The 23909-nt window shown below is 38.6% G+C and overlaps 1 long non-coding RNA gene across 1 annotated transcript; it reads left to right on the top strand.

Moving 5' to 3' along the window:
* Positions 1-254: 254 nt before the first annotated feature.
* Positions 255-1665, top strand: LOC115399981 (uncharacterized). The gene is made up of 3 exons (XR_003932747.1): positions 255-733; positions 833-905; positions 982-1665. It is a non-coding gene; the product is annotated as an uncharacterized LOC115399981 (long non-coding RNA).
* The last annotated feature ends 22244 nt before the right edge of the window (positions 1666-23909 follow it).

Genomic DNA, 23909 nt, shown 5'->3' on the forward strand with positions numbered 1-23909 from the left:
GCTTTTTTTTTAAGTGATTGTTGAAGTGATTGTTGAATTACATTGCTTAACTGTGAATAACCTTTTTCTGATGTTTCAGTTCTGTGTTTGACCATTCATGAATTAGGGAAGGTGTGTGAAAATCTTCAAAGGTAAGAATGTTTTTCTTGAAGTGATTATTGCATTGAGATCCCGACTTTCTAATTGACAATATTTAAATCTAAAGTTCAATGACTAAAAGACTGTAGGCCTGTGCATTCATCATGTGGGTGGGTCTGGGTCAGGGTTGGTGAATGCACAGGCCACAACACTCTTCTGGGTCAGAGCTTCATTCAGTCACATGCTCTGTGGTGTAACTAACACCTGCCCAGTAGTTTGAATCCTTCTTCAGTCCCCTTTGAGGACTGGAGCTGGACGACCTCCAGACTGTCCACTGTGGGGTCCTCTGAGTCACCTGTCTGAGCCGTCTCCAAGAGTGCCTGTCAGATTCACCTGTCAGGTCCTGCAGAGCATCAGTGTCTTTAGTCCCAGCATCTCCATCAGCCATAAAGCAGTCATCAGTACTGGACATGAGAGAGACGTGGACGTCCCTGGTACCACCAGACATTCTCCAGCGAGTGAGACGGGACGGTGCCTGCCAGCCTTCCTTCTCCCCTGAGAGCAGAGGACGTCCTGCTGCTCTGAGGACACTGCTGGATGTCCAGACCAGACGTCCTCCAGTCAGTCCCCATGTGTCCTCTCAGTGGAGCTGCAGGTACTTCACCAATCCTGAAACATGCAGTGAGATTGTTCCCACATGTCTCATGAATCCTCACTTGTCTGTCCTCTGTCCGTCCTGCCTTGTTGTCTGCAGACACTCTGACTGAACCAAGAGGAACAAACTTCAGCTCCAGTCCTGACGTGGGCCTGCACTGCAGCGTCTCGAGGTATTTCATGGATTGTTGAAGATGGAACCTCTGAATGTGTCTTGTTCTCCCACTAACATCCACCTTCTGTCAGCAGGATGGAGTGTTTCCCTCTGCCCTCCACCTTCACCTCAGAGGAGCCTCCATGCTGACGGCCTCACTGTGGAGCTGCTGCTGCTGCAAGTCTCTCCTCATCAAAGTGACGGGACTCTGCAGCGCTGATGAAGAGGAGGACTGATTCCTGTTTCCTCCATCATGAACAACTCAACCACAACAGGGTTCCGTCTGGGTCTCCTGTTCTCTCTGCCTCTCCCACAACATGGACAAGAGCTGTGAGAGCAGCAGCCGTCCAGCCAAGGACAGAACAAGCTTCATCTGGAGGAACAGCTGGTCTGAGCTGCTGGACATTTAGAACTCAGTCTGACTCTTGAAGGACTCAGAAGAGGAAATCTGTCCTGACTGTTTGATCTGGGAGGTACGACAAGCCTCTACTGCATGTTCTTCTTTGTCCCTGAAGCCCAACCGGAATAGCAGAAAGCCGCCACCTCTGAGCCTGGTTCTGCAAAGGTTTCTTCCTGTTAACAGGGAGTTTTTCCTTTCCACTGTCGCTGATGCTTGCTCATGTGGATCTGTTGGGTTTCAGTTACATATGTTGTCTTTTACAACAAGATAAATGACACAGTTTTGTTGGCCTATTCACTGAAACGTCAAATTGTGAGATGTTAACACTAAATATATGCTATTTTCTTTTGTCAATGTTCAAGTTTAGAACTGTTGAGTAGTTAATAAAATGTTTGTATTTTACATGAAAACTGTTGCCTTATTTTAGACGTTTCCAAAAATATTATGCCTTAACTTTGAACATCGCATTACATCAAATTAGTTTTATAACAATTTAAGTTTTAATTCAGATTTTCACATCCAACTTTATGACACAACTTTGTTTCTTTAAACTGTTGAAAACAGTGCAGCTATATTTATGCTTATATACACTTTTCTGACTTTTTTTTTTTTCAATTTTGAAGCAACCTTTTCATTTCTGAACTGAGTAAACATTTTAAACTTCTTCATATTTTTGAATATTTTTCCAATATTTTTCTACATTAGTTTTTTCTAACTTTTTTAGGTTTTTTTCAAATTTTTCAGCTTTTTCAACCGGAATAAATTATTCAACCTTTTTGAGCTTTTACTACCTTTTTCCTGTTTTTTCAACTGTTTTCAAGTGTTTCAATTTTTTTCAACTTTGAGTTTTTTTTTTCAGGCTTTTGTAATGTCAACCTTTTTAAACTATTCCAACTTGTAATTTTTTTTTTTTCTTTTTACTTTTCTCACCTTTTTCAGCCATTTTCCAATTTATCACGTTTTTGGAACTTTTCACAGGTGTTTTCAACCTTTTCATTGTTTTTCAACTTTGTTTCAGGTTTTTTCAACTTTTCCTCTTGAACTTCTTCTGCATTACAGTTTAGCATTTTCAGCTCAGCATTCACACTTGCAGTTTCTTCAGGAACTGCAAATTTTTTCTAGTTGTGTGAATGCTGAAGGCATTCACACTATTACATTCCGTATCTTTATTATTCTGCTTCTTCTGACTTCTTCCGCCGTTTTTTGACGCTTAACTCCTCCTACAGTTTTTGTCCGATTTGAACCATTCATATATCAAATTGTGCAGCTTTTTTAAGGACATGGGTGCTATGTTCTAGCTTTTTAAAATCTTTTCAACTTTTTAAAATATTTCAACTTTTGTGCAACTTTTTGCCCCATGTTAACGGATGGAGATTTTTTCAAACTTTGAAACCTTATAACTTCTTCAAATCTTAACCGATTTTAACCATTCAACTTTTAAAATATTCAACTTTTTAAACCCTTTCTTCAACCTTTTTGAACTTTTTCAACTTTGTTCAACTTTTTGAAATATTTCAACTTTTTAAAATTATTTTTAACATTGAAGTGGATGGGAAAACCCTTCAACTGACCTTTCAACTCCTTCAACTTTGAACCCTTAAAACTTTGTCATACTTTCACATAGAAAAGTCATTTAACTTTTAAAACGTAGGCATTTTTGTCCTCTATTCAGGTATGTAATGTCATTGCAAGATCTTTCACCAAATTTAAACTGTGAGCCTTCAAGTACAGAGAGAATTTCAGCCGTTTGTGGAGTTTACAATGGGTGTGTATTGGAAAAGCGAGAGTGAGAGAAAGGAATTTAGAGTGCGGGAGTCTCTGAATTTTAACCCAAAAAAAATGATTTTCTCATCCGTACGGCCACATTTCTGGCTCAATCTGCACAATAACCCCTCAAAACGTAGGAATTTTTCTTGTGACCCGTACAATTGAGTCACTTTGTCTCTATCTCAAACGGTTCTCTCTCCAGAGGCATTTGTTTGAGGAGAGTGCAAAATTTTCTCCCATCCACTCCAATGCATTTTCGAGATGCCTGAATCCAAAACTTCACTCGTGTTCGCACAATCGCCGTGGCTGAATGGATGATCCTACAGACATGATTCCTGCACCATTACATTCATGAAAGGCTTCTGAATCTGACTGTGTGAAAATCTTTTTCAATATCACATCTTGGTCCCCAAGAAATGCCATTTCTTCAACCATGCGCACTCCATTAAAAAGTGCTGATTCACTGTCATGGCTGCTGTGCAGCTGGTCTCCATAGCAACAGACACACCTGTTGTGCTGACTGCTGCTTGATGAGTCTGGATTTTTCCATTAAGACTGGAGCTCTATTGATCCTCTGTTACTCTGACACTGACTCCACTGCTCCTTCTACCTCTATCAACTGTTTTAAGTTTTTGCAGTGTTTTCAATCTTTTTCAACTTTTTTCGATCCTTTTCAACTTTTTGCAATGTTTTCAAACTTTTTCAAACTTTTTCAAACTTTTTCAAACTTTTTCAATGTTTTTCAACCCTTTTCAACTTTTTGCAGTGTTTTCAAACTTTTTCAACCTTTTTCAACTTTTTTTAACCTTTTTCAACTTTTTGCAGTGCTTTCAACCTTTTTCAACATTTTTTAACTTTTTGCAGTGTTTTCAACCTTTTTCAAAATTTTTCAACCTTTTTCAACTTTTTGCAGTGTTTTCAACATTTTTCAACCTTTTCAACTTTTTGCAGTGTTTTCAACATTTTTCAACCTTTTCAACATTTTTCAACCTTTTCAACATTTTTCAACCTTTATCAACTTTTTTCAACCCTTTCCAACTTTTTGCAGTGTTTTCAACCTTCTTCAACATTTTTTAACTTTTTGCAGTGTTTTCTACCTTTTTCAAAATTTTTCAACCTTTTTCAACTTTTTGCAGTGTTTTCAACATTTTTCAACCTTTTCAACCTTTTGCAGTGTTTTCAAAAATTTTTCAACCTTTTCAACTTTTTTAACCTTTTTCAACTTTTTGTAGTGTTTTCAAACTTTTTCAACTTTTTTCAAACTTTTTCAACTTTTTGCAGTGTTTTCAACCTTTTTCAACATTTTTCAACTTTTTGCAGTGTTTTTAACCTTTATCAAACTTTTTCAACTTTTTGCAGTGTTTTCAACCTTTTTCAGCTTTTTTCAACCTTTTTCAACTTTTTGCAGTGTTTTCAAACTTTTTCGAACTTTTTCAACTTTTTTAAAACTTTTTCAACTTTTTGCAGTGTTTTCAACCTTTTTCTACATTTTTCAACTTTTTGCAGTGTTTTCAACCTTTTTCAAAATTTTTCAACCTTTCTCAACTTTTTTCAACCCTTTTCAAATTTTAGCAGTCAAATTTTTCAACCTTTTCAACTTTTTTTAACCTTTTTCAACTTTTTGCAGTGTTTTCAAACTTTTTCAAACTTTTTCAACTTTTTAAAAACTTTTTCAACTTCTTGCAGTGTTTTCAACCTTTTTCAACATTTTTCAACTTTTTGCAGTGTTTTCAACCTTCTCCAACTTTTTGCAGTGTTTTTCAACCTTTTTCAACCTTTTTCAAACTTTTTCAACCTTTCGCAACTTTTTTCAACCCTTTTCAAGTTTTTGCAGTGTTTTTCAACCTTTTTCAACCTTTTTCAACTTTTTGCAGTGTTTTCAACCTTTTTCAACCCTTTATAACTTTTTGCAGTGCTTTCAAACTTTTTTAACCCTTTTGAACTTTTTGCAGTGTTTTCAACCTTTTTCAACTTTTCTCAACCCTTTTCAACTTTTTGCAGTGTTTTCAAAAAATTTTCAACCTTTTCAACTTTTTTTAACCTTTTTCAACTTTTTGCAGTGTTTTCAAACTTTTTCGAACTTTTTCAACTTTTTTAAAACTTTTTCAACTTTTTGCAGTGTTTTTCTACCTTTTTCTACCTTTTTCAACTTTATTTCAGGGTTTTTCACCTTTTCTTATTCATTTTTTCTGCATTACAGTTTAACATTTTCAGCTCAGCATTCACACTTGCAGTTTCTTCAGGAACTGCAATTTTTTCTCGTTGTGTGAATGCTGAAGGCATTCACACCTTTATTTTCCTGTTTCTCTTTAATTGTGTGAATGCTGAAGGCATTCACACGATTACATTCCTCTTCTGATTTCTTCCGCCGTTTTTTGGCACGCTTCTCCTCCTACAAATTTTGTCCGATTTGAACCATTCATATATCAAATTGTGCAGCTTTTTGAGGACATGGGTGCTATGTTCTGGCTTTTTAAAATCTTTTAAACTTTTTGAAATATTTCAACTTTTGTCCAACTTTTTGCCCCATGTTAACGGATGGAGATTTTTTCAAACTTTGGAACCTTATAACTTCTTCAAATCTTAACCGATTTTAACCATTCAACTTTTAAAATATTCACCTTTGTAAACCCTTTCTTCAACCTTTTTAAACTTTTTCAACTTTCTTGAACTTTTTGAAATATTTCAACTTTTTAAATTATTTTTAACATTGAAGTGGATGGGAAAACCCTTCAACTGACCCGTCAACTCCTTCAACTTTGAACCATTATAACTTTGTCATACTTTCACGTGGACAAGTCATTTTACTTTTAAAACGTAGGCATTTTTGTCCTTTATTCAGGAACGTAATATCATTTCAAGATCTTTTACCAAATTTAAACTGTGAGCCTTCAAGTACAGAGAGAATTCCAGCTTTTTTTGGAGTTTACAATGGGTGTGTATTGGAAAAGCTAGAGTGGGAGAAAGGAATTTAGAGTGCGGGAGGCTCTGAATTTTAACCAAAAAAAAAATTCTTTTCTCGTCCGTACGGCCACATTTCTGGCTCAATCTGCACAATAACCCCTCAAAACGTAGGAATTTTTCTTGTGACCCGTACAATTGAGTCACATTGTCTCTATCTCAAACGGTTCTCTCTCCAGAGTCATTTGTTTGAGGAGAGTGCAGGATTTTCTCCCATCCGCTCCAATGCATTTTGGAGATACCTGAATCCAAAACTTCACTCATGTTCGCACCCTCGGTGTGGCTGAATGGATGATCCTACAGACATGATTCCTGCACCATTAAATTCATGAAAGGCTTCTGAATCTGGCTGTTTGAAAATCTTTTTCAATTTCGAATCTCGGTCACCGAGAAAAGCCATTTCTTCAACCATGCGCACTGCATTAAAAAGTGCTGATTCACTGTCATGGCTGCTGTGCAGCTGGTCTCCATAGCAACAGACACACCTGTTGTGCTGACTGCTGCTTGATTAGTCTGGATTTTTCCATTAAGACTGGAGCTCTATTGATCCTCTGTTACTCTGACACTGACTCTACTGCTGTCTACTGCTTCTTTTTCAACTTTTTGCAGCGTTTTCAACATTTTTGAACCTTTTTCAACTTTTTGGAGCGTTTTCAACCTTTTTGAACTTTTTCAACTTTTTGCAGCGTTTTCAACCTTTTTCAACATTTTTCAAGTGTTTGCAGCCTTTTCAAACTTTTTCAACCTTTTTCAACTTTTTGCAGCGTTTTCAAACTTTTTCAACCTTTTTTAACTTTTTGCAGTGTTTTCAACATTTTTCAACCTTTTTCAACTGTTTTCAACTTTTTGCAGTGTTTTCAAACTTTTTCAACATTTTTCAACTTTTTGCAGCGCTTTCAACCTTTTTCAACATTTTTGCAGCGTTTTCATACTTTTTCAACCTTTTTCAACTTTTTGCAGTGTTTTCAACCTTTTTCACCTTTTTTCAACCCTTTTCAACTTTTTGCAATGTTTTCAACATTTTTCAACCTTTTTCAACTTTTTGCAGTGTTTTCAACCTTTTTCAAAATTTTTCAACATTTTTCACCTTTTTTCAACCTTTTTCAACTTTTTGCAATGTTTTCAAACTTTTTCAATATTTTTCAACTTTTTGCAGTGTTTTCAACCTTTTTCAAAATTTTTCAACCTTTTTCAACTTTTTTCACCCCTTTTCAACTTTTTGCAGTGTTTTCAACATTTTTCAACCTTTTTCAACTTTTTGCAGTGTTTTCAACCTTTTTCAAAATTTTTCACCTTTTTTCAACCTTTTTCAACTTTTTGCAGTGTTCTCAACCTTTTTCAACATTTTTTAACTTTTTGCAGTGTTTTCAACCTTTTTCAACATTTTCAAGTTTTTTTCAGTGTTTTCAACCTTTTTTAAACTTTTTCAACTTTCTGCAGTGTTTTCGACCTTTTTCAACATTTTTCAACTTTTTGCAGTGTTTTCAACCTTTTTCAACTTTTAGCAGTGTTTTCAAACTTTTTCAACCTTTTTCAACTATTTTCAACCCTTTTCAACTTTTTGCAGTGTTTTGAACCTTTTTCAACATTTTTCAACTTTTTGCAGTGTTTTCAACCTTTTTCAAGTTTTTGCAGTGTTTTTCACCTTTTCTTATTCAGTTTTTCTGCATTACAGTTTAACATTTTCAGCTCAGCATTCACACTTGCAGTTTCTTCAGGAACTGCAAATTTTTTCTAGTTGTGTGAATGCTGAAGGCATTCACACCTTTGTTTTTCAAATCTTTAATATTATTATTCTGTATTCTTCCCCCATTTTTTGACGCTTAACTCCTCCTACAGTTTTTGTCCGATTTAAACCATTCAAGTATCAAAATGTTCAGCTTTTTAAGGACATGGGTGCGATGTTCTAGCTTTTTAAAACCTTTTAAACTTTTTGAAATATTTCAACTTTTGTGCAACTTTTTGCCCCATGTTAACGGATGGAGATTTTTTCAAACTTTGGAACCTTATAACTTCTTCAAATCTTAACCGATTTTAACCATTCAACTTTTAAAATATTCAACTTTTTAAACCCTTTCTTCAACCTTTTTAAACTTTTTCAACTTTGTTCAACTTTTTGAAATATTTCAATTTTTTAAAATTATTTTTAACATTGAAGTGGATGGAAAACCCCTTCAACTGACCTTTCAACTCCTTCAAATTTGAACCCTTAAAACTTTGTCATACTTTGGCGTAGACAAGTCATTTAACTTTTAAAACGTAGGCATTTTTGTCCTCTATTCAGGTATGTAATATCATTTCAAGATCTTTTACCAAATTTAAACTGTGAGCCTTTAAGTACGGAGAGAATTTCAGCCGTTTTTGGAGTTTACAATGGGTGTGTATTGGAAAAGCTTAGAGTGGGAGAGTGGCAGTTAGAGTGCGGGAGGCTCTGAATTTTAACCAAAAAAAAAATTCTTTTCTCGTCCGTACAGCCACATTTCTAGCTCAATCTGCACAATAACCCCTCAAAACGTAGGAATTTTTCTTGTGACCCGTACAATTGAGTCACTTTGTCTCTATCTCAAACAGTTCTCTCTCCATAGCCATTTGTTTGAGGAGAGAGCAGAATTTTCTCCCATCCGCTCCAATGCATTTTCGAGACGCCTGAATCCAAAACTTCACTCGTGTTCGCACAATCGCCGTGGCTGAATGGATGATCCTACAGACGTGATTCCTGCACCATTAAATTCATGAAAGGCTTCTGAATCTGACTTTGTGAAAATCTTTTTCAATTTCACCTCTGGGTTCTCCAGGCACGACATTTTCTCAACCATGTGCACTCCATTAAAAAGTGCTGATTCACTGTCATGGCTGCTGTGCAGCTGGTCTCCATAGCAACAGACACACCTGTTGTGCTGACTGCTGCTTGATTAGTCTGGATTTTTCCATTAAGACTGGAGCTCTATTGATCCTCTGTTACTCTGACTCTGACTCTGCTGCTCCTTCTACCTCTATCAACCTTTTTCAACTTTTTGTAGCGTTTTCAGCCTTTTTCAACCTTTTTCAACATTTTGCAGTGTTTTTAACCTTTTTCAACTTTTTTCAACCTTTTTCAGTGTTTTCAACCTTTTTCAACTTTTTTCAAACTTTTTCAACCTTTTTCAACTTTTTGCAGCGTTTTCAAACTTTTTCAACATTTTCAACTTTTTTTTAAGCTTTTTCAACTTTTTGCAGTGTTTTCAAACTTTTTCAAACTTTTTCAACTTTTTCAACTTTTTGCAGTGTTTTCAACATTTTTCAACCTCATTCAACCTTTTTCAACTTTTTGCAGTGTTTTCAGCCTTTTTCAACATTTTTCAACTTTTTACAGTGTTTTCAGCCTTTTTCAACATTTTTGAACTTTTTGCAGCGCTTTCAACCTTTTTCAACATTTTTTAATTTTTTGCAGTGTTTTCTACCTTTTTCAACCTTTTTCAACTTTTTGCAGTGTTTTCAACCTTCTTTAACATTTTCAAGTTTTTTTGGAGTGTTTTCAACTTTTTTTAAACTTTTTCAACTTTTTGCAGTGTTTTGAAGCTTTTTTCAACTTTTTGCAATGTTTTCAACCTTTTTCAACTTTTTGCAGTGTTTTCAACCTTTTTTAACCCTTTTCGACTTTTTGCCGTGTTTTCAAAGTTTTTAAACCTTTTTCAACTTTATTTCAGGGTTTTTCACCTTTTCTTATTCAGTTTTTCTGCATTACAGTTTAACATTTTCAGCTCAGCATTCACACTTGCAGTTTCTTCAGGAACTGCAAATTTTTTCTAGTTATTCTGACTTCTTCCGCCGTTTTTCGACACGCTTCTCCTCCTTCAAATCTTGTCCGATTTGAACCATTCATATATCAAATTGTGCAGCTTTTTAAGGACATTCTGGCAATGTTCTAGCTTTTTAATATCTTTTCAACTTTTTGAAATATTTCAACTTTTGTGCAACTTTTTGCCCCATGTTAACGGATGGAGATTTTTTCAAACTTTGGAACCTTATAACTTCTTCAAATCTTAACCGATTTTAACTATTCAACTTTTAAAATATTCAACTTTTTAAACCCTTTCTTCAACCTTTTTAAACTTTTTCAACTTTGTTCAACTTTTTCAAATATTTCAACTTTTTAAAATTATTTTTAACATTGAAGTCAATGGGAAAACCCTGCAACTGACCTTTCAACTCCTTCAACTTTGACCCCTTACAACTTTGTCATACTTTGACGTAGACACGTCATTTTACTTGCAAAATGTAGGAATTTTTGTCCTCTATTATGGTATGTTATATCATGTCCAGATCTTTTACCAAATTTAAACTGTGAGCCTTCAAGTACGGAGAGCATTTCAGCCGTTTTTGGAGTTTACAATGGGTGTGTATTGGAAAAGGTAGAGTGGGAGAAAGGAATTTAGAGTGCGGGAGGCTCTGAATTTAAACCAAAAAAATAATTCTTTTCTCGTCCCCCTGGCCACATTTCTGGCTCAATCTACACAATTACCTCTCTAAACGTAGCCACTTTTGTTGTGACCCGTACAATTGAGTCATTTTGTCTCTATCTCAAACGGTTCTCTCTCCAGCTGCATTTCTGTGAGGAGAGCGCAGGATTTTCTCCCATCCACTCCAATGCATTTTGGAGAGAGATTTTCTCACTCAAATCCAAAACTTCACTCATGTTCGCACCATCGCGGTGGCTGAATGGATGATCCTACAGACATGATTCCTGCACTATTACATTCATGAAAGACTTCTGAATCTGATTGTGAACAAATCTTTTTCAATGTCACCTCTGGGTTCTCGAGGAATGACATTTTCTCAATCATGCGCACTCCATAAGAACTGCTGGTTCACTGTCATGGCTGCTGTGCAGCTGGTCTCCATGGCAACAGACACACCTGTTGTGCTGACTGCTGCTTGATGAGTCTGGACTTCCATTAAGACTGGAGCTCTATTGATCCTCTGTTACTCTGACACTGACTCTGCTGTTTCTTCAACATTCTTAAAGTTTTTCAACTTTTTGCAGCGTTTTCAAACTTTTCCAACTTTTTTCAACTTTTTGCAGCATTTTTCAATTTTTCCAACGATTTTCAACTTTTTGCAGCATTTTCAAACTTTTCCAACTTTTTTCAAGTTTTTTCAGAATTTTCAAACTTTTTCAACCTTTTTCAAACCTTTTCAACTTTTTTCAACTTTTTGCAGCGTTTTCAACCTTATTCAACTGTTTTCAACTTTTTACACTGTTTTCAATTTTTTCAACATTTTTACAGTGTTTTCAACCTTTTTCAACCTTTTTCAACTTTTTGCAGTGCTTTCAACTGTTTTTAAAAGTTTTTCAACTTTTTGCAGTGTTTCAAAACTTTTTCAACCTTTTTCAAGTTTTTGCAGCATTTTTCAAACTTTTTCAACCTTTTTCAATTTTTTGCAGCGTTTTCAACCTTTCTCAACATTTTTCAACTTTTTGCAGCGTTTTCAACATTTTCAACCTTATTCAACTGTTTTCAAGTTTTTGCAGTGTTTTCAAACTTTTCACCATTTTTAGAGTGTTTATAAACTTTTTCAGGTTTCTTCAACTTTTTGCAGTGTTTTAAAACTTTTTCAACCTTTCTCAACTGTTTTCAACTTGTTGCAGCGTTTTCAACCTTTCTCAACTTTTTTCAACTTTTTACAGTGTTTTCCAACTTTTTCCAACTTTTTTCAACTTTTTGTAGTGTTTTCAACCTTTTTCAACTTTTTCCAGTGTTTTCAACCTTTTTTAAAACTTTATCAACTTTTTGCTGTGTTTTAAAACTTTTTCAAGCTTTTTCAACTTTTTGCAGTGTTTTTAATCTTTTTCAACCGTTTTTAACTTTTTTCAACTTTTTGCAGAGTTTTCAACCTTTTTCAACTGTTTTCAACTTTTTGTGATGTGCTGCGGGCACATCGTGGTTTTTTTTTACGGACAGTTTCACGTTTTTTTCCCCCTTCAGATATTTAGGGAATATTTATCCTGTTTTGTTACTTTTTTTAAGTAATTATCTTTTTCCTTTTTTGTTCGATTCTGATTGGAGCGAGTCGCGCCGCCGCGCTATAAATAGCAGCGTGGAGGCGGCGCTCTGGGTCGTCGTCGTCCGGTCTCTCTCTCGCTCGCCCACCCACCTCGTTACACCTGTCGCCAGGTGCGCTCGCCGGCGCGCCATGGACTCCGGCTCCGACAGGCAGGCATGTGGCTGCAGGGCATGCTAGCCCACTAGCCGGCTTTGCGTTCTCTTTTTTCCGATTTTTTCCTTCTTTTGGATCGCTGTCTTTTTCCGTCCAGGTGTGACCAGCCGTCCCGTTTTCACCTTTCTTTTGATCGGGTTTAGTTGGGGTTTTTTTTTAGTTTGGACGAGGGATCAGCTTCGACGGCTGCATAGCAGCTGGGCTGTGACCTCGTCTTTTTCTTAAGTTGGCTGGCGCATCTGGGCCTCCTTTCGTTTGATACTTTGTTTCATTTTGATGTAACTTTTGGGGCACGGGTGATGAGGGTTCCTTTTCCCCCAGAGCTTCGTCAACTCACCACACGAAGACGCCGACTCTGTGGAGGATTTTCAATAAATAATTGAACCCTGATCTTTGTTTTGTCCTGTGTCCCTGAAGAATATGTTTGACTCCTCGGGTCATAACATATTTTTGGGGGCTCGTTCAAACTTAAAACCCTGGCAGATGGCCATTTTTGCCCATTTTGTTTCCTTTGTCGTGTTTTTTGCCCTCCGATCTGGGTTTTTTTTTTTGTGTGCAGTGGTAATTTTTGGTTTTTTGGGCATTTCCGTTTGGCTGCGTGTGGGTTGTTTTGAGTGTTTGAGTGAGGAAGTTTGTGGGGATTTTTCGTGGAGTAGTGGGCAGTTTGCTGCGCGATAGTTTTTTTTTTCTCTCAGTGCTTTTGTTCTATCGTCGGCTTCGGAAATGTCGTTCGTTTTTTCCTTGGATGATTTCGTAAAGACGCCTAACGTGGATGTTATTCACAAGTGTTCCAAAGAAGATTTATTGGCGCTTGCTGATTACTATAAGGTGCTTGTTTCGAAGCAGGATAAAAAGAACACTGTTAAAGCCGCGGTACTTGAGTCACTGGTTGAGCGTGGTTTGTTCCCTTCCCAAGTGCTCCCAAAAAGTCCTCATTTGTCCTCGACCAGAGAGGAATCTGTCCGGCTGAAGGAGTTGGAAGTGGAGCTCCAACGACTGGCGCTGGAGAAAACTAAAGTTGAGCAGGAAGCTCAGATCCGCCTGCGTGAATTGGAACTCGCCATGAGCCAGCAGCTGCAGCAGCAGAAAGACTTTGATGTAAGTAGGAATATTCGTCTTGTTCCTCATTTTAATGAGAGGGACGTTGACAAATATTTTACTTTGTTTGAGAGAGTCGCTGTGTCCTTAAAGTGGCCTAGAGAGGCGTGGACATTATTGTTACAATGTTCACTTGTTGGTAAGGCACAGGAAGCTCATGCGTCTTTATCTGCTGCTGACAGTTTGGATTTTGATAAGGTTAAGGCTGCTGTTCTTCGTGCTTATGAATTAGTTCCGGAGGCTTATAGGCAGAAGTTCCGAAAGTTAAAAAAACAGCACAACCAGTTGTATGTTGATTTTGCGAGAGAGAAGGAAGTTCTTTTTGATCGGTGGTGTTCATCGCAGGATGTGAGTGATTTTGTCCAGTTGAAGCAGCTGGTGTTGATGGAGGATTTTAAGAATTGCCTCCCCGACAAAATTGCTCTGTACCTGACTGAGAGCAAGGTTACCGACGTCTCTAAAGCTGCGGTGCTTGCTGACGAGTATGCATTGACGCATAAATCTGGGTTTGGAGATCGCCCCTTTGGTTACGGTCGTTTTGAGCGGGACCGAATTAACGGTAATGGCAAAAAGGCTGTGTCTGTGCTCACTGAACCCGTTTCTGGCTCTCTGTCCGGTGCCGACGTTAAAACTGAGGCATCTGAGTCTAAGAGTAGAGACGACGTCACTTGTTTCTATTGCAGGAAGAAGGGACACGTCATTTCTAATTGTTCTGTGTTGAAGAAAAAACAATCAAAACCTGTGGCTTTGATTAAAACGGTGACTCCCGTTAGCCAGCCACTTCAGCCTGGGTCACAGTGTGATTATGGGGATTTCAAGCCGTTCGTTATGGACGGATTTGTGTCTGTGTCTGGCGGAGAGGAGAAGTTCCCAGTTAAAATCCTGCGTGACACCGCTGCTTCTCAGTCGTTTATTTTGGAGGGGATTCTGCCATTGAATGATGTCACTGCTGTTGGGTCTGACGTTCCTGTGCGCAGTTTCAATATGCAGGATGTTGGCGTTCCCTTACACAAAATTCTGATACAATCAGAGCTGTGGTCCGGTGACGCAGTGGTCGGTGTGCGTCCCGGGTTTCCCATAAATGGTGTCTCCGTTATTATGGGGAATGACTTGGCGGGAGGTCGAGTGCTGGTGACTCCCGAGGTTACACCTGTCCCGGTTGTGCGCACAGGCCCGGATGAGCTGGGGAGTAGATTTCCTGATGTGTTCACGTCCTGTGCGGTTACGCGCGCAGCTGCTAAACGTGAACAGCAGGAAAATAAAGAAGACATTGACCTGAGTGACAGTTTCTTGTGCGACGGTGATGACGTTCCCGTGTTGAATGATGAAGGCGGGGAGTGTGCGGAGCGCAAACCTGATGTGAGCGCGTTGTCGTTGTCCAGACAACAGCTCATTGCAGATCAGAAAGCTGACACAACTTTGGCGCATTTGTTTGTTGGTGCAGTAACTGATGATCGGTCCGAGTCCATGTCCACTGGATATTTTGTGAGAGACGGTCTGTTAATGCGTAAGTGGACGCCGTTAAATGTCTCTCCCGCTGAGGAGTGGAGTGTGGTTACGCAGATTGTGATGCCCGTTTCATACCGCGCCGAGATTTTGAAACTTGCTCATGACAATCCGCTGGCGGGTCATCTTGGTATACGGAAAACATATGATCGCATTCTGCGTAATTTCTTTTGGCCTGGACTGAAGCGCGATGTTGTGCGCCATTGTAATTCGTGCCACTGGTGTCAAGTGTCTGGAAAGCCGAATCAAACCATTCCTCCCGCTCCCCTGTATCCAATCCCAGCGGTCGGTGAACCTTTTGAACGAGTGCTGGTTGATTGTGTGGGTCCGCTGCCTCGTTCTAAGGCAGGGAATAAATTTCTGGTTACGGTGATGTGCGCGGCTTCCAGGTTTCCTGAAGTTTTCCCCGTGCGTAAAATCACCACGCCAGTTGTTGTGAAGGCTTTAACAAAGTTTTTTTTGGTGTTTGGGTTGCCTCGGGTTGTGCAGACTGACCAGGGGTCTAACTTCATGTCCAGGGTGTTCGCGCAGGTGTTGAAACAGCTCGATATCAAACATTGTCACTCCAGCGCGTATCACCCGGAGAGTCAGGGCGCACTCGAGCGCTTTCACCAGACGCTGAAAACAATGCTTCGCACTTACTGCCTGGAATTTGAGAAAGACTGGGATGAGGGGGTGCATTTGCAGATGTTTGCCATTCGGGAGGTGGTCCAGGAGTCCCTGGGCTTTAGTCCATCGGAACTTGTTTTTGCGCACAGCGTTCGCGGACCGTTACGGTTGTTGCGGGACAAGTGGCTGTGCGGCAAATCCGAGCAGAATCTCCTTGAGTACATCGGTAATTTCAGACTGAAGGTGCGCCGTGCATGTGAGATAGCAAAGGGAAATCTGGAAGTGGCGCTGGCAAGAATGAAAGCAGTGTTTGACAAGCGTGCGAAGGAGCGTGTGTTTGAGCCCGGTGACAAAGTTCTGGTTTTACTACCTATTCCCGGGTCAAACTTACAAGCGCGCTACAGCGGGCCGTATTCGGTTAAGAAAAGGGTCGGGAACTTGGATTATTTAGTTGCCACGCCCGACAGACGGCGGAGGTCCCGCTTATGTCATGTCAACATGCTGAAGCCGTATGTGGAGCGCGCGTCTTCCTCGTCCGGTAGTTCGGCGGCAGGGCGGGAAGATGACGTCACCGCGTCGGAGCCGCGTGTGAGCTTGGCTGCGAATCGGGAGGAGCTGCCCGGAGCTGAACCTGACACGGACGGGTTTTCTGCAGCGTTGACACAGGGACGGTTTTCTAATTCGGTGGCATTGGAGAACCTGCCTCTCTTGTTCTCCCACCTTGATTTTTCCCAGCAGGCTGATGTCACTCGTTTGGTCCAGTCTTATAAGTCGCTGTTTGCCGATATTCCCACTCAGACGCGTGTGCTCAGCCATGACATCGATGTGGGTGATTCTAGACCCATAAAGCAACATCCTTACAGGGTGAATCCAGACAAACGTCGCCGTTTGAGGAGTCAGGTGGAGTACATGGTGGAGCACGGCATTGCTGTGAAGAGCAGCAGTGCGTGGAGTTCGCCATGTCTCCTAACGATCAAAGCCAATGGAGAAGACCGCTTCTGTACGGATTTCAGGAAGGTCAATGGGGTGACTAAGCCGGATTGTTATCCACTGCCTCGGATGGAGGACTGTGTGGACCATGTTGGGGCTGCCCGGTTTGTGTCCAAACTGGATCTGCTGAAGGGGTACTGGCAGGTGCCTCTTACTGCACGCGCCCAGGAGATCTCCGCTTTTGTCACACCCGACGACTTCCTTGAGTACACGGTCATGGCTTTTGGGATGTGCAATGCCCCGGCGACTTTTCAGCGGCTGATGAATGTCGTTTTGTCTGGTTTGCCATTTTGTGAGGCTTACATTGATGATTTGGTTATTTGTTCTGCCACATGGAGTGAGCGCATGAACCATTTGAGTTCTGTTTTTGCGCGTCTGAGTGAGGCCAATCTAACCATTAATCTATCCAAATGTGAATTTGGTCAAGCAACGGTGACTTATCTGGGAAAAAGAGTTGGGGGAGGTCAGGTGCGCCCTGTTCAGGCGAAGGTGGAGGCCATTCTCTCTGTTCCGGTTCCCACCACACGGACTGAGCTGCGCCGGTATCTGGTGATGGTGGGCTACTACAGGGGTTTTTGGAAAAACTTCTCGGCTGTGGCTGCCCCTTTGACGGACTTGCTTAGTCCGAAAGTCGATTTCCGCTGGTCCGGCCGGTGTCAGTCCGCGTTTGAACACACCAAGTCGCTGTTGGTCAACGCTCCTGTTTTGTCCGCGCCTCATTTTGACTTGCCATTTAATTTGGCTGTGGATGCCTGTGACTCCAGCGTGGGCGCTGTCCTGTTGCAGGATGGATCTGATGGGGTGGAGCATCCAGTTTCGTATTTTTCGAAGAAGCTGAATAGACATCAAAAATGGTACTCCACCATTGAGAAGGAGGCACTGGCGTTGGTCCTGGCGCTGGAACACTTTGAAGTTTATGTTGGTGGTTCCAGTGCTCCCACAGTCGTCTTCACAGACCACAACCCGCTGGTGTTTCTGGACCGCATGAGGAACAAAAATCGGCGCCTCATGAACTGGTCTTTGCGGCTGCAATCATTTCACATCGTTATCAAGCATATTCGCGGGAAAGATAACGTGGTGGCTGATGCTCTCTCACGCCTGTAGATGTTTGTTTTGCACTGAATAGGTCGATCGTTATGGGTTTTTTTTTTTGCCTTGCTCGATCCTATTCAGTGTCTCTGGGTGGGGGTGTGATGTGCTGCGGGCACATCGTGGTTTTTTTTTTACGGACAGTTTCACGTTTTTTTCCCCCTTCAGATATTTAGGGAATATTTATCCTGTTTTGTTACTTTTTTTAAGTAATTATCTTTTTCCTTTTTTGTTCGGTTCTGATTGGAGCGAGTCGCGCCGCCGCGCTATAAATAGCAGCGTGGAGGCGGCGCTCTGGGTCGTCGTCGTCCGGTCTCTCTCTCGCTCGCCCACCCACCTCGTTACACCTGTCGCCAGGTGCGCTCGCCGGCGCGCCATGGACTCCGGCTCCGACAGGCAGGCATGTTGCTGCAGGGCATGCTAGCCCACTAGCCGGCTTTGCGTTCTCTTTTTTCCGATTTTTTCCTTCTTTTGGATCGCTGTCTTTTTCCGTCCAGGTGTGACCAGCCGTCCCGTTTTCGCCTTTCTTTTGATCGGGTTTAGTTGGGGTTTTTTTTTAGTTTGGACGAGGGATCAGCTTCGACGGCTGCATAGCAGCTGGGCTGTGACCTCGTCTTTTTCTTAAGTTGGCTGGCGCATCTGGGCCTCCTTTCGTTTGATACTTTGTTTCATTTTGATGTAACTTTTGGGGCACGGGTGATGAGGGTTCCTTTTCCCCCAGAGCTTCGTCAACTCACCACACGAAGACGCCGACTCTGTGGAGGATATTCAATAAATAATTGAACCCTGATCTTTGTATTGTCCTGTCTCCCTGAAGAATATGTTTGACTCCTCGGGTCATAACAGCAGCGTTTTCAAACTTTTCACCATTTTTAGAGTGTTTTCAAACTTCTTCAGGTTTTTTCAATTTTTTGCAGTGTTTTAAAACTTTTTCAAACTTTCTCAACTGTTTTCAACTTGTTGCAGCGTTTTCAACCTTTCTCAACTTTTTTCAACTTTTTACAGTGTTTTCCAACTTTTTCCAACTTTTTTCAACTTTTTGTAGTGTTTTCAACCTTTTTCAACTTTTTCCAGTGTTTTCAACCTTTTTTAAAACTTTATCAACTTTTTGCAGTGTTTTAAAACTTTTTCAAGCTTTTTCAACTTTTTGCAGTGTTTTTAATCTTTTTCAACCGTTTATAACTTTTTTCAACTTTTTGCAGAGTTTTCAACCTTTTTCAACTTTTTGTAGTGTTTTCAACCTTTTTCAGCTCTTTGCAGTGTTTTCAAGCTTTGTCAAAATTTGTCAACTTCCTTTTCAACCTTTCTTCTTGAACTTCTTCTGCATTACAGTTTAGCATTTTCAGCTCAGCATTCACACTTGCAGTTTCTTCAGGAACTGCAAATTTTTCTAGTTCTGCTTCTTCTGACTTCTTCCGCTGATTTTTGACGCTTAACTACTCCTCCAAATTTTGTCCGATTTGTACCATTCAAATATCAAATTGTTCAGCTTTTTAAGGACATTCCTGCTATGTTCTATGTAACTTTGGAACCTTATAACTTCTTCAAATCTTAACCGATTTTAACCATTCAACTTTTAAAATATTCAACTTTTTAAACGCTTTCTTCAACCTTTTTCAACTTTTTCAACTTTGTTCAACTTTTTGAAATATTTCAACTTTTTAAAATTATTTTTAACATTGAAGTGGATGGGAAAACCCTTCAACTGACCTTTCAACTCCTTCAACTTTGAACCCTTACTACTTTGTCATACTTTCACATAGACAAGTCATTTTACTTTTAAAACGTAGGCATTTTTGTCCTCTATTCAGGTATGTAGTATCATCTCAAGATCTTTTACCAAATTTAAACTGTGAGGCTTCAAGTATGGAGGGAATTTTAGCCGTTTCTGAAGTTTATAATGGGTGTGTATTGGAAAAGCTAGAGTGGGAGAATCAAATTTAGAGTGCGGGAGGCTCTGAATTTTAACCAAAAAAAAATTATTTTCTCGTCCGTACGGCCACATTTCTGGCTCAATCTGCACAATAACCCCTCTAAACGTAGGAATTTCTCTTGTGACCCGTACGATTGAGTCACTTTGTCTCTATCTCAAACGGTTCTCTCTCCAGAGGCATTTGTTTGAGGAGAGTGCAAAATTTTCTCCCATCCGCTCCAATGCATTTTCGAGATGCCTGAATCCAAAACTTCACTCGTGTTCGCACAATTGGTATGGCTGAATGGATGATCCTACAGACATGATTCCTGCACCATTAAATTCATGAAAGGCTTCTGAATCTGACTGTGTGAAAATCTTTTTCAATTTCACATCTTGGTCCCCGAGAAATGCCATTTCTTCAACCATGCGCACTCCATTAAAAAGTGCTGATTCACTGTCATGGCTGCTGTGCAGCTGGTCTCCATAGCAACAGACACACCTGTTGTGCTGCTGCTGCTTGATTAGTCTGGATTTTTCCATTAAGACTGGAGCTCTATTGATCCTCTGTTACTCTGACACGGACTCCACTGGTGTTTACTGCTCTCTCCTCCTTTGTCAACTTTTAAGTTTTTGAAAATGTGTCAGTTTCTGTGTTTAATTTTTTCAACTCTTGGCAATGTTTTCAGCTTTTTTCGACTTTTTGTTGTGTTTTCAAACTTTTTCAACCTTTTTCACCTATTTGCAGCGTTTTCAACATTTTTCAACTTTTTGCAGTCTTTTCAATCATTTTCAACTTTTTGCAGTGTTTTCAAACTTTTTCAACCTTTTTCAACTTTTTGCAGCGTTTTCAAACTTTTTCAACATTTTCAACTTTTTTTTAAGCTTTTTCAACTTTTTGCAGTGTTTTCAAACTTTTTCAAACTTTTTCAACTTTTTCAACTTTTTGCAGTGTTTTCAACATTTTTCAACCTCATTCAACCTTTTTCAACTTTTTGCAGTGTTTTCAGCCTTTTTCAACATTTTTCAACTTTTTACAGTGTTTTCAGCCTTTTTCAACATTTTTGAACTTTTTGCAGCGCTTTCAACCTTTTTCAACATTTTTTAATTTTTTGCAGTGTTTTCTACCTTTTTCAACCTTTTTCAACTTTTTGCAGTGTTTTCAACCTTCTTTAACATTTTCAAGTTTTTTTGGAGTGTTTTCAACTTTTTTTTAAACTTTTTCAACTTTTTGCAGTGTTTTGAAGCTTTTTTCAACTTTTTGCAATGTTTTCAACCTTTTTCAACTTTTTGCAGTGTTTTCAACCTTTTTTAACCCTTTTCGACTTTTTGCCGTGTTTTCAAAGTTTTTAAACCTTTTTCAACTTTATTTCAGGGTTTTTCACCTTTTCTTATTCAGTTTTTCTGCATTACAGTTTAACATTTTCAGCTCAGCATTCACACTTGCAGTTTCTTCAGGAACTGCAAATTTTTTCTAGTTATTCTGACTTCTTCCGCCGTTTTTCGACACGCTTCTCCTCCTTCAAATCTTGTCCGATTTGAACCATTCATATATCAAATTGTGCAGCTTTTTAAGGACATTCTGGCAATGTTCTAGCTTTTTAATATCTTTTCAACTTTTTGAAATATTTCAACTTTTGTGCAACTTTTTGCCCCATGTTAACGGATGGAGATTTTTTCAAACTTTGGAACCTTATAACTTCTTCAAATCTTAACCGATTTTAACCATTCAACTTTTAAAATGTTCAACTTTTTCAACCCTTTCTTCAACCTTTTTCAACTTTTTCAACTTTGTTCAACTTTTTGAAATATTTCAACTTTTTAAAATTATTTTTAACATTGAAGTCAATGGGAAAACCCTTCAACTGACCTTTCAACTCCTTCAACTTTGACCCCTTACAACTTTGTCATACTTTGACGTAGACATGTCATTTTACTTGCAAAATGTAGGCATTTTTGTCCTCTATTCAGGTATGTTATATGATGTCCAGATGTTTTACCAAATTCAAACTGTAAGCCTTCAAGTACGGAGAGCATTTCAGCCGTTTTTGGAGTTTACAATGGGTGTGTATTGGAAAAGCTAGAGTGGGAGAAAGGAATTTAGAGTGCGGGAGGCTCTGGATTTAAACCAAAAAAATAATTATTTTCTCTTCCCCCTGGCCACATTTCTAGCTCAATCTACACAATTACCTCTAAACGTAGCCATTTTTGTTGTGACCCGTACAATTGAGTCATTTTGTCTCTATCTCAAACGGTTCTCTCTCCAGCTGCATTTCTGTGAGGAGAGCGCAGGATTTTCTCCCATCCGCTCCAATGCATTTTGGAGAGAGATTTTCTCACTCAAATCCAAAACTTCACTCATGTTCGCACCATCGCGGTGGCTGAATGGATGATCCTACAGACATGATTCCTGCACCATTACATTCATGAAAGACTTCTGAATCTGATTGTGAACAAATCTTTTTCAATGTCACCTCTGGGTCCTCGAGGAATGACATTTTCTCAATCATGCGCACTCCATAAGAACTGCTGGTTCACTGTCATGGCTGCTGTGCAGCTGGTCTCCATAGCAACAGACACACCTGTTGTGCTGACTGCTGCTTGATGAGTCTGGACTGTTCCATTAAGACTGGAGCTCTATTGATCCTCTGTTACTCTGACACTGACTCTGTTGTTTCTTCAACTTTGTTAAAGTTTTTTCAACTTTTTGCAACGTTTTTGAACTTTTTCAACGATTTTCAACTTTTTGCAGCGTTTTCAACATTTTCAACCTTTTTCAACGATTTTCAACTTTTTGCAGCGTTTTCAACCTTTTTCAACTGCTTTCAACTTTTTGCAGCGTTTTCAGACTTTTTCAATGATTTTCAACTTTTTATAGCGTTTTCAAACGTTTTCAACCTTTTTCAACTTTTTGCAGCGTTTTCAAACTTTTTCAACTTTTTTCAAGTTTTTGCAACGTTTTTCAACTCTTTCAACGATTTTCAAGTTTTTGCAGCGTTTTCAAACTTTTTCAACTTTTTTCAAGTTTTTGCAGCGTTTTTCAGCTTTTTCAACGATTTTCAACTTTTTGCAGCGTTTTCAAACTTTTTCAACTTTTTTCAAGTTTTTGCAGCGTTTTTGAACTTTTTCAACAATTTTCAACTTTTTGTAGTGTTTTCAAACTTTTTCAACAATTTTCAACTTTTTGCAGCGTTTTCAAACTTCATCAACTTTTTTCAAGTTTTTGCAGCGTTTTTCAACTCTTTCAACTATTTTCAACTTTTTGCAGCGTTTTCAAACTTTTTCAACTTTTTTCAAGTTTTTGCAGCGTTTTTGAACTTTTTCAACGATTTTCAACTTTTTGCAGCGTTTTCAACCTTTCTCAACTTTTCTCAAATTTTTACAGTGTTTTCCAACTTTTTCAACCCTTTTCAACTTTTTGCAGTGTTTTTCAACTTTTTAAATGATTTTCAACTTTTTGTAGCGTTTTCAAACGTTTTCAACCTTTTTCAACTTTTTGCAGCGTTTTTCAACTTTTTCAACGATTTTCAACTTTTTGCAGTGTTTCAACCTTTCTCAACTGTTTTCAACTTGTTGCAGCGTTTTCAACCTTTCTCAACTTTTTTCAACTTTTTACAGTGTTTTCCAACTTTTTCAAACTTTTTCAACTTTTTGCAGCATTTTCAAACTTTTTAAAAACTTTTTCAACTTTTTGCAGTGTTTTAAAACTTTTTCAACCTTTTTCAACTTTTTACAGTGTTTTAAACCTTTTTCAACTTTCTGCAGTGTTTTCAACCTTTGTCAACTGTTTTCAACTTGTTGCAGCGTTTTCAACCTTTCTCAACTTTTTTCAACTTTTTACAGTGTTTTCCAACTTTTTCAAACTTTTTCAACTTTTTGCATTTTTTCAAACTTTTTAAAAACTTTTTCAACTTTTTGCAGTGTTTTAAAACTTTTTCAACCTTTTTCAACTTTTTACAGTGTTTTAAACCTTTTTCAACTTTCTGCAGTGTTTTCAACCTTTGTCAACATTTCTCAACTTTTTGCAGTGTTTTCAACGATTTTCAACTTTTTTCCAGCGTTTTCAAACTTTTTGAACTTTTTTCAAGTTTTTGCAGCGTTTTTCAACTTTTTCAACTTTTCTCAAATTTTTACAGTGTTTTCCAACTTTTTCATCCCTTTTCAACTTTTTGCAGTGTTTTTCAACTTTTTCAATGATTTTCAACTTTTTGTAGCGTTTTCAAACGTTTTCAACCTTTTTCAACTTTTTGCAGCGTTTTCAAACTTTTTCAACTTTTTTCAAGTTTTTGCAACGTTTTTCAACTCTTTCAACGATTTTCAAGTTTTTGCAGCGTTTTCAAACTTTTTCAACTTTTTTCAAGTTTTTGCAGCGTTTTTCAACTTTTTCAACGATTTTCAACTTTTTGCAGCGTTTTCAAACTTTTTCAACTTTTTTCAAGTTTTTGCAGCGTTTTTGAACTTTTTCAACAATTTTCAACTTTTTGTAGTGTTTT

Source organism: Salarias fasciatus, chromosome 14 (assembly GCF_902148845.1).
Source record: "Salarias fasciatus chromosome 14, fSalaFa1.1, whole genome shotgun sequence".
NCBI lineage: Eukaryota > Metazoa > Chordata > Actinopteri > Blenniiformes > Blenniidae > Salarias > Salarias fasciatus.